General features: G+C 38.6%; 1 protein-coding gene across 3 annotated transcripts in view; it reads left to right on the top strand.

Annotated features, from left to right (window-relative positions):
* The window catches only part of STAC (SH3 and cysteine rich domain), a 135,373-nt gene that overhangs the window by 71,175 nt on the left and 51,927 nt on the right, over positions 1-12,271 (top strand). The window lies entirely within an intron of this gene.

The raw sequence follows: 12,271 nt of genomic DNA, 5'->3' as shown, positions 1-12,271 counted from the left end.
TATACTAAAAACTAATTTTTCTTAAATTAAAATTTAACTGGACTTTCTGTAATTTATTTAGCAACCCTGCCCCTAAGGACTTTGGACAATATCTGGAGATGTTTTGGGTTGTCACAATTCAGGATGAGGGTGCTACTGCGTTAAGTAGGTAGAAGCTAGAAGTGCTGCTAGCCATCTACAACGCACAGGCTCTCTCTCTCTCTCTCTCTCTCTCTCTCTCTCTCTCTCTCTCTCTCTCTCTCTCTCTCACACACACACACACACACAGCAAAGAATTATCAGGCCCCAAATATCCATAGTGTAGAGGCTCAGAAACTATGCTCAGAAAACTTGGATTTAAAAAAAAATAAAAAGTGCTTTGAAATCTATAAAACATTGAAAGCTGTCCATTAACTTTTGAAGGGAAATGGGCACTTTCTCGTTTCCAACCAGAGGCACTTGAGGTGGAATAGTCTGTGAAGTCTGCAGCTTGACTTTCTACTACAGAACGTGCTCTGAGGAACCCAGGGGATGGCCACGCCGTGAAGGACATTGTTCCAAGAAAGGAACACAAAGCTTCCTGCTCATGTCAGCACGTGCAGAGTGTGCCGCACATGGCCAGCAGGGAACCAGGGCCAAGAATTAATAAGCTAGTATTTGTATCTCTTCAATTAATTTAATAGTTTCAACTTTTATGAAAATTTCTTAACCCATCCAAATTTTGGTTCAGAATAGGCTATGGGTTAAGTATCCGGTGTTTTCCACAAATAACTTGCCAGGTGACTCACCAATATGTGTTGAATAATTCCCTGTTTTCACTGCTGATCTAAAAGTCACTGTTATCAAACATTAAATTCTTAAAGATACTTAAGTATATTTTTAGGTTTTTGATTCACTTTATTGGTTATTTTGTTTGTTCAGCACCAATAGCTCCCTGGTTTATTGTTATGATTTACAATAGAGTCTTTCTCAAATGTGTTTTGCTATTCCCAAGTATTTACTCCTCAAGATTAATTTTAGAATCATTTTTGAAGTCCCCCACCCAAATCCCATTGAGATTTCAGCTGGAATTCTGGTAAATCTGTAGAACTATTTGGAGAAAGTTGGCATCCCTTCAACTCATTTTTTTTTAAATTTTCTTAATAATAGCTTGTTGAGTATAGTAACATCAGGCATCTTTGTCTTCTTTCCAATTTAATAGGAATTCATTCAACAAGTATTTATGAGGTATCTCCTCTGTGCCAGGTTTTGTTCTAAGCACTTAGAATGCATCAGTGGACAAAAGATCTTTGCCCTTGTAGAGTTAATATTGGGGAGACAGTGGATGGATGGATGGATGGATGGATGGATGGATGGATGGATGGATGGATGGGTTTTCTAAGGTGAGAGGTGCTGTGGAAAGAAGAACAGTATAAAGCAGAGTGGGAAACATCAGGATTGTAGATCCAAGGGGCAGGTTGTAGCATCATGTGAGATGATCAGGGTAAGTATTGTTGAGGAGATCAGATCTGAGCAAGACTTAAAGGTGAGACAACTCTGAGGAAAGAGCATCCAAGTGAAGGAAACAACTACAGCAAAAGCCTAAGGTAGAAGCATACTGTGTAAATAACAGCCAGGTAGCCAGTGTGGGGTGGAGCAAATGGATGAATGAAGAGCAAAGAGGAAAGGAGGGCCAAGATCTTGTGCAACTCTGTAGGCCATTGTAAGGACTTTGGTTTTTACTCTATAGAGTAATTATAGGACTCTAGTGATATTTGCAAAGGGTCACTCTGGCTGCTATGTGAAGAACAGACTTTGCTGGGGTAGGGACAAGGATTGAAGCAGAGAAGACAGTTAGAAGACTATTACAGTAATTCAGGTAAGAGATCAGCATACAGCAGGAAGAATTAAGAAGAGCCCAGATTCTTGGTATATTTTGGAGGACGTACCCACATGCTGGATTTCCTGCACGTGGGCTACCTGAGAAAAATAGGAGACAGGGATGCTGCCACGGTTTCTGGCCCAAGTAACTAGAAGAATGGTATTGCCATCAACTGAAATGGGGACACTCTAGCTAGAATAGGTTCAGGGGTATGTGCTGAGGAAAAAAGATCACTAATTCCATTTCAGACATGCTGAAACTTGAAATGCTTATTTGACAGCCAAATAGAAAAATGTCCAGTAGTCAGGTGTATAAGTAGACCTGGAGTTTGAGAGTCTTTTCTAGATAAGAGATATAAATATTGGCGTTCGCAGCATATAAGTAGTATATAAAGGAGTAAGATCGGGTGCTATGACCAAGGGAGTAATTATAGACAGAGAAGAGAAGAGGACCAAGGACTGAGCCCTGGGGCCCTCCAACATTCAAAAGTTGGATAGAAAAGGAGGAACTGGCAAAGATACTGGGGAACAGTGACCATGCAGTAGATGTGCTATGTACCTTAGAATCCAAGACAGAAAATATGTTAACGAGGAGAGAATGGGCAGCCTTGTCAAATGCTACTGGTAGATCAATTATGGGAAGAACTATGACCAGGAATTGGGATTTAGCCAGGTGATGGTGTCTGCTAACCTTGATGAGAGCAGTTTTGGTGGACTGGTGAGAGAGAATTTCCAGTGTTTCTTCATTAAGTATCATAGAGACTCATTTCAGATGTGTATCCTTCATTATACTGTGGAGTATCCTTCTATCCCACATTCACTAATAGTTTAAATCAGAATGAGTAATCTACTTAAATGACAGATTAGAATAATAATTATTTCTAATAATAAGCTATAATATATAGAATATATATACAACGGAATATTATTCAGCCATAAAAAGGAATGAAACGCTGATACATACTACAGTGTGGATAAACCTTGAAAACATACTAAGTAAAAGAAGCCAGATGCAAAAGGTCACATGTTGTATGATTCCATTTATATGAAATATCAAGAATAGGTAAATCCATAGAGACAGAAATCTGGCTGACAGATTCCAGGAGCTGGGAGGAGGGAAGAAGAGGAAGTAATTGCTTAATGGGTATGGAGTTTCCTTTTGCGGTGATGAAATGTTTTAGAACTAGATAGAGGTGGTGGTTGAACAACATGGTGAATGTACTAAATGCCACTGAATTATTCACTTGAAAATGGTTAATTTTATGTTATGTGAATTCTACCACAATAAAAAAAAAAAATACTGGGGTGGGGGGGGAAGCTATGGCCCACAGGCCAAATCTGGCTCACTGTCTATTTGTATATAGCCCTGAGCTAAGAATGGTTCTTACATGTTTAATGGTTGAAAGAAAATACAAAGAATAATATTTCATGACACATGAAAATTTTAAGAATTCAAATTATAGGAATATAAATTTCTCTTATAAATAAAGTTTTACGGAAATAGCCATGCTCATTTGTTTACTTATTACAGGTTTCCCCCACTATTTAAAAACAGAATGTTCCCCCTGAAAGCTTCCTTAAGACAAAATGAGATAAAGCAAAGAGTATCCCACACTTTCCAAAAGTTCACTTTGTGCCACTATGCTTTTAAGAAAGACCTACATTCCTAACAGTGAAAATCTTTGATTCCTTTATTTATGTCTGTTTTCATGCTACAACAGCAGAGTTGAATAGAGGCAATAGAAACCATGTGGCCTGCAAAACCCAAAATATTTACTCTCTTGCCCTTTACAGAGAAACTTTTCTGGCCCCTATTCTAACTCCTCAGAAGGGGGTGCGGGGGGGGGAACCTCCTAACTTTATGGCCAAGCTTGTCATTGTTGAAGGATTTTCTTCTGAAGAAGTTATCCATTCTGCTGCCAAAATCTTCAGATTCTTGGAATGTAGGTGTTTTTCAAAGAAGGAATTGGGAGCTATCTGCCTCCCTCCTGTTAATGATGTCTTCACTTGATTAGCCTGCAAACTGCATTTTTAAAATACTACACTAGATGACGACTTCTAATGCTGTGGAGAGTGGTCACACTGGTGTCGTGCTCAGTGTGGGCGAGATGAATCCCAGAGAGTAAGCACGGGGAGTAATTCCATCCTCTCTCCCTCCTGAGGCGTAAACTCCAGAGAAGGCTAACCTCCGTGGTCCTCTGCAGCCCTCAGCCTCTTTTCTCTCCCTAATTTCCATATAAATCAAAGCGGCAAATGAAAGTAAGGAAAGGAACCGCCAATGTCGGTAGAACTGACATTTCTCAGTTCTGACCACTTCCCCACCATCCTTGCCCGAGCTTCCCAAATCCTAGTCTGATCTGAAACGTGAAGTTGGATGTCTCAGCAGCCCATTTGTCTATAGTGTAAATGAGAGTGCATACCCATTCATTTTTGTCTTGCTTTTTAAAAAATATTCTCTCCTCATTCTCAAACGTTTCCTGGTATAGCCCTTTGATAAAGTTCCCTGGAGGATGTCTCCAGAGAAAGAAAGCCCAACCTTACATGGTAGACCTATTCTTAGAAAGCTGAGGGATCAATTCTGTGCACACGGACGGTTCACACAGGCTTTAACCAGTAGTTCTAATTCTCTTTGTTTGAATGGCTCTCAGAACATTCATCCTTTTGGTCTCTTTCAGTTTGTTAGAAGTCCCTGAAAAGTTCACTTACCACAGTAATACATAAATGAAATACAATTATTTTATATTGTTATATAACTATTCAAATAGTATTTGAATAAAAATACTAATCTAGTTGATACATACGGATGAATTTTATTTATAAAAGAACCATGGAGTGAATTGTTCTATAAGTGATACAGTTCTTTAATATTTTATGTCATCTTCATGTTCAAAATGTATTTGAGATAAACTTTTACAAAACAAGGATCAACTTACTTGTTTGTAATTTGTGTTATAAAGGGAGAGATTTCAGTGTAGAATGTAGACTGTGCTCTCTCTGGGCCATACCTGATCCAATCCTGAGTTTGCAATGTCCAGTTCAGCCTGAAGGAATCTGAAAGTCATGCCCTTGGAAAGTCACTATTCAGAGTTGCAGATGGTACATCTCCTAGCCATATCACTGCTTACTTTTTCATGGTGAGTTATGCTTACCAAAGAGAGGGCCCCTTGATTTTCCCATTTTGTGTTCAAAACATCCTTTCTCAGATTGGGAGACTGAGGCTCAGAGATCAAGTGCCTCGTCCAAGGTCTGAGAGCTAAGGACTAATATCTAAACCTTTCCATCCCTTGGGCCCAATTTCTTCCATCCCACCATGATGTCTCTATATTATATACGCATGTGCATGCACACAGATCCAGATACGAACATATGAATATAATACAATGTGTGCACGGAAGTTTTAAGGAGTTGTAAAATTGCCCTGCTTTTGTACTTTTGTATTCTTCCACTTATACTTCTCCACCCTGGCTCCACTCTTCTTTTTAAAAGAATCAACCAAGATGAGAACACTGTTTTTAGGTATCTATGACATCAATGCCATTTTCAAAACGAAAAATAGGTCCCTGAGTAAATGCATATCAAAACTCGAAACAGGAGTGTACACTTACATCAGCTAATGCATTTGCGGCCTGGACTCCTAATGACATTATTGATCATATCAGTAATCACCCACTTAGAGGGCTTGGCAATAAAGCCTGCAATGGGAAGGACTCTATTTCCTGCACTTTCCTTCTGCGTGCTTTCAAGGGCCTGCACGGGGCACTAGAGCAGATCCCTCACACGTGTCTCTCCAGTGGCCAGCTAGCTCAACCTGAAAATTCCTGTTCACATTTGTCAACTATAAGGGCCTATTTGTAACCCACCCCAGATGTGATCTGAATGCTTATTCCAAAGGGGGGTTCGGGACAGGAACAGCTGTACACCTAGAATCTTCTAAGGATAATGCTTGGTGTCTAGAACTCTTTGCTCTTTCTCCTCCAACCCTCCAACCCCATCCTCACTGACCATGGTTACATCCTTGTATTTTTATTTTATCATCATAAGAGACAGTCACAGCTAAAAGAGCCATGAATGCCCTTCTAATTTTACCCTTTCAGTTTCAGCAGAAGAAATCCAACTCCTTCCTTGGCATCAAAGAGAAGTAGTGTGTAAGAGTAATGGGAATACAAGCGCTGTTCTGTATGCGTCCTTTCTAATTCCACTGTGAGCACTGACTCCTTCACATCTTTCTGTGATTATTCAGATTTTGAAGACTCATGTTGTTAATAATGGCACTAAAGATAGAAAATGTATGCATTTCTCTCCCAGAAATCAAAATTCTACATGATTTCATTCAGGCCATTGTTTATATGTGTGAAGTCAGGCGGTTTTCATTGCATCAGTGCATGAAATCGTGGCTGAAGTTATGCTTACACACGCCTACAAATAGGTTTGTGTAGGTGTAGAGTGGCAGGCACTTCTGGGCTATAATACATATGAGGTAAACACAGGAACGGAAATCGGAGGCATCTCTCATCTGTCGGGGTGACAGAGCATTCACAGAAGCTGTAATAGCTCCTGTGGGAGGCATGATGGAATTCATACCAGAAGGAAGAAGTAGAGGCCAGTGTAAGCTGTGAGCCAGGAGGAATCCACAAGCAAAATGACAAAAGTCAAGGGGCACAGCTAAGTTGATTCGGGTCCAGAGAGTTGTCAGCATCTGCTTCAAGGAACGTATGAAGAGACGGTGTCAGAGACAGAGGGAGGGAGTCCCAGAATCAGCTTTCAGCTGGCTTCCTAGGCCAGGTAGGCATCTGATGGGACAATATCTGGCCTGGACTGTAGGGTCACCTGGAGCTTACAGAGCTCTGGGTCCCAACAAATCAGGATGCAGTCACCCCAGAACATTGGTATGGAAGACAAGACCAGTCAGGTGGGAGCCCATACAGCAAAGAGCTGCAGGCAAATTAGAGCCCAGTAGGCACACAAGCCTCCCAGAGGCAGGTGGCCACAAGAAGATATCTAGTTCTTTCCATAGTGTGCGTGGAGTGGAGCCCCATCCTTCTCTTAGCCTGGGCACCTCTCTGGCCCAGGCCTGAGTAGGCTGGTCATTCCTGATAGACAGTAATGTACTTTGTGCCAAGCACTTTCCTGGCTGCAGGGGTTCCAGAAGTGAATAAACCACCATTCCATGGCAAGGTCCTGTTGTGAAAGGTACTCTAGAACAGTGAGAGAAGAGAGGAGAGAGGTGGGTCCTGTAGTTGTGGAAGGAGGAAGGGAGTGTATGCAGGCAGCTTTGGAAAATACTTAGCCGTTCAAAGTGAGAAGCTGTTTAGCAGTAGAACAGGAAAGGCAGAGGACACAGTGTGAGCAACACTCAAGAGGCATGATCCAGCCACCTCGCCAGGAACACACATGACCTGGTAAAACAAAGGACAAGTGGCGTGTGTTGAAAATAAAGCCAGGAAAGTAGGCAGGGTCCCCATCATGGAGGACTTCTTAACTGATTCCCACATAATTCTTTTTCATTCCCTGTGCTGGTGTATATTCAGGGTAAACTGCCATGAATAATGTTAGCTGCATTATAATGCCTGTTTTTATAATCTAGCAGAGGTTTTGTTATAACTTTAGTTTAAAACTACTAACTCTGTCATCTTTACTACTGTTTTCATAATCCCTAGCCCTTAAATGCCTCTGGTCTGCCCAGGCACTGAAAACTCACCCCTTGTTTTTGTTTTCATATTCTGGCTTTGAGACCCTTCTGTGACATGGGTTTCTATGCTTTTGTTTTCATATCTCTGGTTTTGAGACCCTTCTGTGACATGGTCCCTCTCTAGACTCTGCACACTCTTGATCCCTTGCAATCTCCTCTCCCAGCCATGGCCTATACTGGTGGGGTTGAGGGGAGTTCAGTAACTAAACCTATAAGAACAGGGGCCTGGAACATCTTTGAAGTATCTCGTCTGTATTTACCTTTGAATTATTTATAAATAGTTTATGTATTCCAAGAAATATTTATGGATCTGTTTATAGGTATTCATATTTTTATATACATAGCTTTAGATTTTTTTGAAAAGTTTTTTCCCAAATCACAGTAGTCTATTTTATTATCTAATTTACATTAATTTTAATCAAATGAATTGTAGGAGTAATTCCATAGTTGTACAATCTGAAAACAAACTAACTGTTAGTAACAATTATAACCATTGTTCACTGCTTATTTAAGTACTATACTAAAATGACATTTTTTATACAAGTTCATTTTTACTCATTCTTTATATTACTTCTCTAGGTAAGTGATGTCAATTGTAAATCATCCTTTGATCTTTAATTCTGATACTATATGAAATTTGACTAAGGGTTAAGCAATGTCTCAATGGCAAAATCTTATCAAAATGAGTATGGCCAGTTTTTTTAAAGTTATATGTAATCAATTTCATTTAAAAAAAAGGGGGAGTTTGTCATCCAATGTAGTTGATTTAGACACTTGCATTGAGAATACCCCTTCAATATTTTCTCCCAATATCTATGTATAGACTTCATTCACTAGAGCTTCAACACTTGGTTTTCTATGGACAGCTCACTTATCCGTAATGGTGTATGAGACCATGCTCCTAAAATAACCCAGTGCCTGATAGTTAATCAGTGTTGTATTGGCTCACATTGATCCATTCAAAATTCCATTTGAATATTATAACTTTCATAACAATTTTCAGTTGTATTATAACTCATAGAACTGTCTTAGATTTATCCCGGAAGTTCAAATCTCGGGAAGAACTGATGGTTTATGTGATGACATGACCCATGTTTTTCCTGCATCTCCAATACCAAGGACCAAATCATTCCAAGGAACTGATATGACCCAGTTTCCAGCAACTTAATTTGTTATTTGCTCTTTTGTCACAGTAGTACATGAGACTAGCTTAAACATAATACTTATGATACTGAAAATTCTACAGTGGAAACTGTCTCATCCTCTGAAAGGCAGACACTTTTAACCTGTTTAATTGTTTCTGGCATTATTTTAATATTTCTAAATGCTTTGCTTCTACTACTACTTATTGATTAATCAAATATTAATTAGCTTCCTGCTATAGAAGATGAAGATTCAGCTTTCACCCCTCTAGCATCCCCTGCTTGTTCCCCTCTTCCTTGCTCTCAACTTCCCAAAAATGTTATATCACAATCTTTGCTTCCTTGCTCCTTCCTTTCCAAGTAGTTTTATCATAATTGTGTTAATTAGATAATCAATTTATACACTAGTGCTAACTTCTGATTCAAGCATTGTACTATGATTACATTTGCTTCCTTACACAGGTTTTAATTTCCTCAAATTAAAAGTCACCTTTTTCATTTTCTTGACTTTTCATGCACCTATATTTGTGTTTTATGAATGCTCACATATATCTGTGAAATGCTATATCTATTATAATATCAAAATCTCAAAAACATCAATAAACGTTTAAGTTCCACTTTCCCCAAGTCTACTGCCTTACTTCATCTTAAAGCACCTGTCTAGGGGTCTTACAGTATTTTCATACAGCATATTATTTACCTCTCCTCTGTGTCAGTTCTTCTGTTGTGCACTGGATCTGACAATTTCCTCTTCCTTGATTTATTACCTCGTCTTTCTAAGGCACATCCTTCAGTAGTTTTCTAAGATAGTGTATGTGGAAAGTAAATATTTTGAATCCTTGAAGATCTGAATATGTGTTTGTTCTGCCTTCATACTTGTTGGTAATTTGGCTGGGTATAAAATTCTAGATTGAAAATTATTTTCTCTCAGAATTTTGAAATGCCACAGTTTTTGAAGGTCCTTGGCCTTCTTGTTTACAAGTTGCTATTTGTAGAGCCAGTCTTCCTCTCTCCTGCGAAATTTCTAATCATTCTTCCAGTTGCTTTCTATTTTCTAAATATATGTTTACCTCTCTTCTACTCTTGCTTCTCCTTCTAGTAACCTTGTTATTTGGGGTTTGTACCAAGTTTTTATTCTTTGACTGTAATTGTAATGGGGTTAAAATTACAAAGCATATTATCTCTTGGTATGAACAAGTGTGAAACTCATGTGGACAGTTTTCCATATTTGCAAAAAGTCCAGTGACATCTTTCTGTTTCCCAGTATTTAAATCTGTGCAATCCCCTTTGCATATATTTTGACACCATTACTACATTAGCAACCATGAGAGTAATACTATCTCCATTTGATGAAGAAACAGCCAAGGCTTCAAGATTGTTAGTAGTTTTCTTAAGTATAAAGAGGCGGCAGCATGAGAGAGATTTGAATTTAAAATCACGGTTTTCTCACTCTATTGAGACATAAGGGTCACATTAAAGTGATATCTTTGTGATGGCGGTCACTAGTAATAGCACAAGTAAGACCATAGCTTTACCATATCTTGCTGCATTAACCAACAACACTGCTGTGATGTGAATTATTCCTTTGAACTATTTTTGAGCCACAGCATACAAGCTTTCCTCCTCAATCACTCTTGTTATTCCACAGTAAAAATCGGAACACCTACAACCAAATAATTGCTGGTGGTCTGACTTGTACAAAACAGTGGATTGTATTAGAACAGACAAGAAAAACTGAAATTATGATGTTTAGGTCTGAAGGAAAATATATTTTAATATATAATGGTGCTATTTCAGAGTCCATCACACAATGAAATAACTTTCTTCTTTGAAGCTCTTACTTACATTTTCACATAGGGCACAAATAGCATTCTCTAACTTGAAAAAAAAATAAGTAATTGTTTTCAAAATCCAGTCTTTTGAAGGCATGCTGTCCTTCAGCTAAGTTGTTACTCTAAAAGAAAAAGAACTTTCCAGCTAGTATTTATGAACAAGCACACATATACAATAATTTATGGTGTGTTCATATGTCTCTTAGACTTTCCATGGTTATAACAGCAGACATGCTTTATGTTAAATGAAGCCTTCCTAAAAGGAGTTTTCAGGTAATACCTTCTGAAGGATTTCTAGGTACTTGCTCAGTCAAGGGTTTTCCCATTGTTTTTTCCAGCTGAATTTTAGGTTCTTTTGCTCTCTTATTTTATCACCTAATTATCCCCAACTGCATCTTAATGTAGGTTAAACAAACCAAATAAAGGGACAAAATGTTTGGGTCATGCAGTGAAAGAGTAGAACTAGGCAGGAAACTCTCAGACGCAAGGCAAATCATTCTACTCTTTGGGCCCTCAGGCTCTCATCTGTAAAATAAAATCAAACATATAGATGATCTTCAAGTTTTCTTTTATCTCTGAATGCCATTTCTACACCATCAATGAATCAACTTCAATTAATTACCTAAATCAATCACCACTTTCAATACATATGTGACTATGAATTTGTTTATTAATTTCTTTAATATATATTTATTGGCCATCATACTGAGAGCTGGGTATATAATAGCAAATGAACAGATTCAGTCCTTAGCCACATTGCATTTATAGTCCAGAGGAAAAGGCAGACAAAAACAAATTCTCAAATAAATAGTAACTATGATTAAAATAATACTGTGACAGAGTGCTGTGAGAAAGAATAATAGGAAAAAGATAATTTAGATAGTGGAAGGGGAATGTTTCCAAGAAAGCTTCATGGAAGAAATGCCAAGCGATTTGAAGGATGAGGAGTAGTGAGACAAGTGAAGAGTGATAGAAACAGCATTCCAGGCATATAAGGCAGCATGTGTAATGACCCTGAAGCATTAAAGAACTTGTGTATTCAGGGAACTTGAAGAAGATCTTGTGGCTAGAGCAGAGTGAACGAGAGGGGTTGCCTGAGGGAAAGTTAGAAATGGGTTCCCACCAAATCATACAAAGCCTCACCACCATGGTGAGCATTTTGTATAGCATCGGAAAGCCAGGAGAACCTACTGAAAGACGGTTAAGCAAGAGAAGTTGGTGATTCAAGTACATTTTTAAGATTACCCTGGTCACTCTGTACAGACTGGAGGAAGGCAAAGACAGATAAAGCTAGTTCAATTGGGAATTAGTCCAGACAAGGAATGATGGTGGTTTAAATGAAGAGGCAATGGTGGAGAAGAGGGTGGATTTTATATATCTTGAGATATCTTCATTTTGTATCTATAATCAGCTGTGATAAACAGTGTGATATCTGTTCCCCCCCTTTACTGGTCACTTTTCAGAGAGTTTATCCAACAGCTCAGACTCAGTGATAGGAATTCAGGTAAAATGGCAAAATTTCAGGACTTGCACTACTCAGCAATACATACAGAAGAGCAGAAACAAGTGACTTATATGAAGAGCAACAAAACTGCAATTTGACAGCTTGAATGGAGAGAACAATGAAAGTGGAAGTGGCTAAGATTTTCTGGAGTAATGAATAGAAAAGGAGAGGAGAAAACCAGAGCTGACACCTTATGTAGAACATGTGAGAGAAGGTAAAAGAATTGACCATAATATTTTGCCCATTTTGAAAGGTTCATGCAAAA

Source organism: Rhinolophus sinicus, chromosome 5, assembly GCF_057876585.1.
Source record: "Rhinolophus sinicus isolate RSI-liver-muscle chromosome 5, RSI-T2T, whole genome shotgun sequence".
In the NCBI taxonomy this organism is placed as follows: Eukaryota; Metazoa; Chordata; class Mammalia; order Chiroptera; family Rhinolophidae; genus Rhinolophus; species Rhinolophus sinicus.
Note: the sequence above shows the minus strand (reverse complement) of the source record. Positions and strands in the feature narration are given on the sequence as shown.